This window comes from Pleurodeles waltl, chromosome 11 (genome assembly GCF_031143425.1).
Source record: "Pleurodeles waltl isolate 20211129_DDA chromosome 11, aPleWal1.hap1.20221129, whole genome shotgun sequence".
Lineage (NCBI taxonomy): Eukaryota > Metazoa > Chordata > Amphibia > Caudata > Salamandridae > Pleurodeles > Pleurodeles waltl.
The window spans coordinates 897,238,057-897,245,733 of record NC_090450.1 but is presented as its reverse complement, the minus strand read 5'-3'; the positions used below and the strand labels follow the sequence as shown (position 1 = coordinate 897,245,733).

Sequence of the window (7,677 nt, the reverse complement as noted above, 5' to 3'; positions counted from 1 at the left end):
TAGGTGTGCTGATGTCCAAAGAGGCCGTTGTAGTATTGGGTTAAGTAGGTGTTGTGGGTTCCCTGAAAAGAAAGAGGTTCTTTCTTGGAAAATGAAGAGACAAGAGTTGTTGTATGCTGAATAATCTTTCAGATCTCTTTATTATTCTTTCTTTGGCTTTCCAAGTGGGAAACACAAAACGTTTTTCTTTCTTTTCCTTATTGATTTTTTTTTGTAGTCTTTTCTATTGTTTTATTCCTTTTCTTTCTCTCTGATTCTTCTCTATGCTTCTTATTCAACCATGTGTCCTGTTCACTGTTCTCTTCTTTACTGTTTTCTTTTGTTATCATTGTCCATGTCTCTTAATTCATTTTGCTCGCTCACTGTGTCTTTTTTTTCCTCTTCTAGGTATGTTGTCTTCGGGTTGTTCAGCTCGCGTTGTGGTAGCGTCGCGTGGGGAGAAAAGGATCGGGGAAAACAAGGTAAGTGAATTTTTAGCTTTTACCTGTCTTCTGTAGTTATTGTCTAAGGGGGAGGGTGGGTTTGTTTTGGTCCAAGGAGTGTGCAGGGGAGTGAGTAGGACAAAGTAAAATAACCAAAATGTTCTGTGAAGATGTGTAGGGATCAGTGCGCCACACTCCGCAGTGCTCCCAAGTGCCCGACTCTCTCTCTCTCTACCCCTTGAGCACCCCTTGCCCCTCCTCCCGCCTCCCCACGTCCACCAATATCCCTGAGTGCCAGGAATATGTGTACGCACCTGAAGAAGCCATGTCCCTCCAGGGACGTGGCTGGGGTTTCCAGCGTTTCCAATCAAAGGTGTTTGGTCCTCGCTCTCCTCTGCATCCGGGCACGCAAAGCCTGGTTTGCTCTCTTAATCGCTCCTCCCAGCTGGTGGCTCTGGCTCCTCGGAAGATGCTCTGCGTTGTCTCTCGTCCTCTTTCCATATGCCTCCCGTCTCTGTTCGAATCTTTTCCGTGTGCGCCACCTCTTGAGATCTGGTTTCCTTTTGGCTTATTGCCAAGCAGATATCCGGATTGGCGCTCCTATTGCCGGCCCCCTCCAAGGAACCCCTGGGGAATGCACATAGCGGTCCTGTAGGACCTTTGGGATATGGGGATGTTGTGACCCTGTTACACTTCCTCCCCACGAGAAGGGCTGATGGAGACCTTGATCCATAGGATGTCTAGAAAGAAAGTCTGCTGTAGTCATCTGGGAACCAGGGAGAGGTTGAACCTGGAAAACAAATGGTTGAAGCTCCATAAACCACCGCAATAGCCTTAGATTAGTGTCTTTGTGTCTGGCCAGCCAAGTGAGAGGGGGTATGATCTGTGTAGAGAGTAAACGGATGTCCTAGCAAATAATACTGGAGGGTCTTGATGGCCACTTAATTGCCAGACACTCTCTTTCTATAATCGGATAGTTCTGCTCTCTGGGCACTAACTTCCTACCAATATAAACAATGGGACGAAGGATCTCTCTGTCAGGTTTCTGAGATAGGACCACCCGATCCCAACGTCAGAGATGTCGGTTTGTAAAAAAAAAAGCTTGTGTAAAGTCAGCGCATTGCAGAACAGGTTCTGTTGTCAAACTCTTTTTCAGGGTCTCAAAACTATGAAGCTGGTGAGTTGGTAATGCCGTAATTTTGTTTCAATTACCCTTTATTAACAGATCTGTCAGAGGTGCAGCAATGGTAGAGTATCTGGTTATGAATCGTCTGTAATAACCCACCATCCCTAGGAAGGAACGCATGTCTAGCTTGGAGGTGGATTGAGGTATGTCTAGGATTGCTTGAACTTTGTCAACCTTGGGTCGTATTTGTCCATTTCCTATGTTATACCCTAAATAGGCAATAGTATCCCTCGCCAGGTTACATTTCTCAGGGTTAACTGTTAATCCTGCCTCGAGCAATGTTTGAAACACCGCTTTTAGATGTTGCACATGATCCCTCCAATTCTCACTATAAATAACAATATCATCTAGATATCCCTTGTGTCTCCTTGACAGTCTGTCCATTAACCTTTGGAAGGAGGCAGGAGCCTCATGTATCCCAAAAGGGAGAACAGTAAACTGATATAGGCCCGAAGGGGTAGAGAATGCTGTTTTTTCTTTATCGGGGGAATGTAGGGGAATCTGCCAATACCCCTTTGTCAAGTCTAGTGTAGACAAATAATGTGCTTTGCCCAATTGTTCTAATAGCTTAGCATCCCGAGGTAGAGGGTAGGTATCAAATTGGGAAATACTGTTTAGTTGTCTGCAATCGATACAGAAGCGGATAGACCCATTGGGTTTTGGAACCAGTACCACGGGTGAACTACAGGGACTTATAGATGGTTCAATGATGCCTGACTGTAACATTTTTTTGGCTTCTTGCTCTACTATGTGTCTCCGTGCCTCCGGTATGCGGTATGGTCGGAAACGAACAGTTTTAACTGTTTGAGTTTTGAAGGAATGATAAATGAGGGAGGTTTTCCCAGGGATTATGGAAAAAGGCTCTGATAACTAAGAAAGATAGCTCTCATTTGGTCTTGTTGTTCTGGTGAGAGCGTGGAGGGGAATGTAGGGAGACCCTCCATAGTTTGCTCAGATTGTGGAGAAAGAGTAATTTCGAGAGGCTTAGCTCTGTTTACCAAGAAACTTGTTTGTATCGGTCCTGTTAAGTCGTCTGTACCCTTCCATTTTTTTAGTAGGTTGATGTGGTAGATTTGAGTACGGTGGGGGCTATTGGACAGTTCCATCTCGTATGTGACAGGATTCACTACCTTCCATACTTTATAAAGACCCTGCCATTTCACCAATAACTTATTCCCTGAGCTGCAAAGTAATATAAGCACTCTGTCCCCTGGTTGCAATGTTCTAAGAGAGGTGTTCCTATCGTAATATCTTTTTTGTCTTGTTTGGGCCTCCTCCAGGTGTGTCCTAACTTCGTCCCATACACTGTGGATCTGTTCTTTCAAACATTGTGTATAGTTTAAGATGTCTTTCTCCTCTTCTCCAGATTCCTCCCATTTCTCTGCCGCCCTGTCCAATAAAGTCTGGGGTTGTTGCACGAAAACTAACTCAAACGGGATATGGCCAGTTGATGACTGGACATGTGTTCTTATGGTGTACATTACCAGAGGTAGTTTCTTATCCCCATGTGTAGTGCTTTCCTCTTATTTAGTTTCTAAGCACTAACATAACACAACAGAAATGCACTTCTGAGGTCAAAGAAGACTTTTATTGTTATTTTATTCTTCCCCAACCACAATGTTTATGAATGAATGACGAATTAGTAGCTTTCAAGTCCGCGTTAATCAAACAAAATATATCAGTTTGCAATATACACAGCAGGTTATATTTATAAGATATTGAATGCAAAGCAAAACAAATACTTCACCGTGTAGGAACTATTTACAGCTACATCTTTCTAAGGTCTGCAAGCTGATGACCCCTGTCAGCCGCGAGAAAGAGTGATTCATCTACCCACACGGGATTGCTGGCAGCCTGCGCCAAGCTCCAGCACGAGGTCCGGCAGATTCGAATCTGACTCTCTGCAGCCTGTTACATTCGTTACAAAGGTGTGCCCCCTCCTCTCAGACCTGGGAAACTGAGCAAGCCTTTTGGAGACTGGCCAGGTCTCCAAGACTACTCCTGTTCCCAAGCTCAAGGGAAGAGAAACGACGCCCATGTACTCTCTCTTATCAGGTCTAGTCTACTGTGAGAGCAAAACATCTTGGTTCTCTGGTGCAAATACACAGCTTGGAAAAATACAGAACTCCACGTTAAAGGCAATGGGCAGCTAACCTAAATATCAAATGCAATGTCATGTTAAAGGCAATAGGCAGCTAACCTAAATATCAAATGCAATGTCTAGTGTCATGTCAAAGCCAATAGGCATCTAAGCTGAATACAAAATACAATGTCTTATATCATGTCAAAGCCCATAGGCAGCTGAGCTGAATATAAAATGCAATGTATAATATCATGTCAAAGCCAAAAGGCAGCGGAGCTGAATACAAAGTGTAATGTATAATATCATGTCAAAGCCAATAGGCAGTTAAGCTGAATACAAAATGTAATATATGATATCATGTCAAAGCCAATAGGCAGAATATCTAATAGCATGTCAAAGTCAATAGGCAGCTAAATTGAATACATCATGTCAAAGTCAATAGGCATGCAATGTCAAAGCCAATAGGCGGCTAGACTGGATACAGCATGTCAAAGCCAATAGGCAGAATACAGAATGTAATGGCTAATGCAATGTCAAAGCCCATAGGCGGCTCAACTGAATACAGAAAGTAATGGCTAATGCCATGTCAAAGCCAATAGGAATGACTAATGCAATGTCAAAGCCCATAGGCGGCTAAACTGAACAAAACATACCATGTGCTACTGGTGAACATTGAGCAACTAATATGCGCAGTGGTGAAACACAAAGTCATTGGTCAAAACAAACTTTATCAAATGGCAGGACATTCCGCCCTTTGACCAATGAATTTTTGTTTCACATATCTCATATTTCAAAAAAAAAAAAAACATCAGCACAAAAAAAAAAATTATATCAAAGCAATCCCTGTAAAGCAATAGAAGTGAATTAACACATTGATCTCATAACCTTTCACATCAGATACATCTACATAGAAAAGACTGGGCATTTTTTTTTTTTTTTTTTTTTTTTTTTCTCTGAATGAGTCTCTAATTCAACAGTGTTAGCAATTTGATGTGGCATGAGTTCTGCTCATGTAAAGGTGCACGGTCCACCTGAAAGGTTTTCTGGAAGATAAGCAAAAGTCAGAGTTCCATACGAGAGGAAAAAAAAAAAAAAAAAACACAGTAAACAAGTTGAACTTGAACTGAAGGCGCAGTTTGCGCAAAATGGATCCATGGTGCTGGCACTTTACTCAGCCAGGTTCAGGTTGGGGATTCGGTCCCTTCCCCGACCCCACACGCACACACCGGAAGGGGGACCACACAGCGCACTCAGGGACAGTGGCGAAACGTGGTAGGATCTGCAAAAGAAACAAGTATGACTTTTCTTGCAAATAACATTTTTCATTTAAACTGCACCCTTCCTCTTTCTTTGCCTGTTTTATAATCAGCAGGACGTTTTTGGGGCCCTTTGTTATATTCTCTGCAGGTTCTGGAGGGTCACTTGGGGCGTCAGCCCACACATCAGCACTGAGGTTTTTATCTGCTGCACCACAGCTTCCCTTTTCTTGCACTGTCAGAAGGGCTGGGGCAGACTCCTTCTTTACCAAACCTCCATTCACTGCATTTTTGCCAAATTGGGCCATTCTGTCTCCAATTTGTATGAATGAATCAGATTCTTTTCTAGGTATCAGCATAATTTCGATTTTTCCTTGGTAATTTGCAGCAATCACTCTCCCTAAAACCTGATCAATTTGCCATTTCTGTTCTGGCAACTTTCCTCTCCCCAACTGCTCTGTGACTGCTTGCATGACAGATTGCTTTTGTGCGTGCTGCACAGTTTTTATCAAATCTAGGGGAATGTGCATCTCTCTCATCTCTGCCCACCTGTAAGTGGCCTTTTCACATTTCTGGGGCACCCACATAGCCATCCCCACTAAGGCAGAATTCTGGGTGTACACTTCTCTCTCTGCATTTTTCTCATTAACATCTGCAAGGTAATTGAACCAGTTAGGTGCTAAAACATTATCAAAGAACCAAAAATCAGCATAAAAATTACACATCTCACGTAGCTCTTGCGTTAAAATCTGACACACATTATACAACGCTCTTCCTACGGTGCCAGAAAACAACATTTCAGTCAATGAATCATTAGTAAAACAAACATGCTTTTTATCTTCAGTAGACACGAATTCAAATGGTGCACACAATTTCATCGGTAATTCTTCTATCTGTGGTACTCTAGCCCTGTCTTGCAAGTACCAGATCCATTGTATGATTCTAGCTAGGGGCACTATTTTCTTTCCTTGTTCTTGAGTTACATGTACATAAGTATTTCCTTCTTGCACTGCGCAAAAACCTAAAGTCTGCATTATTTCATTTGCCAAATCACAAGCGCGCAGCTGCATATTCTTTTTCACAGTGACCATATACAAAAGTGTTAGGATTTCTCTCAAATGAGGGCTATTCTTTTTCCAAAAATCAAACAAGCTAATGAAACTCGGGGTGTCTTGCTCTAAAATCTTTCGTTTTACTTGTGCATTTTGCAACGGTAACTCGTAAATCACATTCTGGTCTCTCTCCTCCGTGTTATCAGTTAAGGAATGCATTTTGGCTGCCAAAAACCCTGGCTCACACGGAAACTCAGTGCAGCTCGGAGCTGTCTTAACCCCCTCATTACTGGAATGGGACAAGAAAGATTCTTCATTTTTATAACTTTCAGCATAATTTTGAATTATCGTATCCTGGCTAATTTGCTCACGTAAATTCCTATTTTCATGTTCCAACTTCCTACATTTCTCCTGCATTTCTCTGTAAGCAGATAAAGGTATCCAGACCTTTCTGTCATCATTACTTCCAAAACACACGTTTTCTACATATATACAACGGGAATTATTTCTCAAAACAACATCAGGCATTTTAGCTACACATGCATTTTCTTCTGTAATTCCCCAAACAGAAAACAATTCACAGTTTTTCTTAGCACCATCAGGCAGTTCATCAACACATGTATTCTCAGACATGGTCTGCCGTGCTACTGTGATTCCCCAAACAGAAAACAATTTCTGTAATTCTCCAAACAACAAAAAAACAATTACACTTTTAAAGTGTGCACTTAGAAATCTACTAACTCGTCAAACCCCTTCTTAATCACCTCTTAATGACCGACCCCACGACTCCAGGTACCAATTGTAGTGCTTTCCTCTTATTTAGTTTCTAAGCACTAACATAACACAACAGAAATGCACTTCTGAGGTCAAAGAAGACTTTTATTGTTATTTTATTCTTCCCCAACCACAATGTTTATGAATGAATGACGAATTAGTAGCTTTCAAGTCCGCGTTAATCAAACAAAATATATCAGTTTGCAATATACACAGCAGGTTATATTTATAAGATATTGAATGCAAAGCAAAACAAATACTTCACCGTGTAGGAACTATTTACAGCTACATCTTTCTAAGGTCTGCAAGCTGATGACCCCTGTCAGCCGCGAGAAAGAGTGATTCATCTACCCACACGGGATTGCTGGCAGCCTGCGCCAAGCTCCAGCACGAGGTCTGGCAGATTCGAATCTGACTCTCTGCAGCCTGTTACATTCGTTACAAAGGTGTGCCCCCTCCTCTCAGACCTGGGAAACTGAGCAAGCCTTTTGGAGACTGGCCAGGTCTCCAAGACTACTCCTGTTCCCAAGCTCAAGGGAAGAGAAACGACGCCCATGTACTCTCTCTTATCAGGTCTAGTCTACTGTGAGAGCAAAACATCTTGGTTCTCTGGTGCAAATACACAGCTTGGAAAAATACAGAACTCCACGTTAAAGGCAATGGGCAGCTAACCTAAATATCAAATGCAATGTCATGTTAAAGGCAATAGGCAGCTAACCTAAATATCAAATGCAATGTCTAGTGTCATGTCAAAGCCAATAGGCATCTAAGCTGAATACAAAATACAATGTCTTATATCATGTCAAAGCCCATAGGCAGCTGAGCTGAATATAAAATGCAATGTATAATATCATGTCAAAGCCAAAAGGCAGCGGAGCTGAATACAAAGTGTAATGTATAATAT

General features: G+C 42.1%; 1 long non-coding RNA gene across 1 annotated transcript; it reads right to left on the bottom strand.

The window, feature by feature from the left end:
- Nucleotides 1-3,174: 3,174 nt before the first annotated feature.
- Nucleotides 3,175-7,164, bottom strand: LOC138266244 (uncharacterized). Its single transcript, XR_011199485.1, has 2 exons — nucleotides 7,039-7,164; nucleotides 3,175-4,970 (listed from the first exon to the last, which is right to left on the bottom strand). It is a non-coding gene; the product is annotated as an uncharacterized lncRNA (long non-coding RNA).
- Between the last annotated feature and the right edge of the window lie 513 nt (nucleotides 7,165-7,677).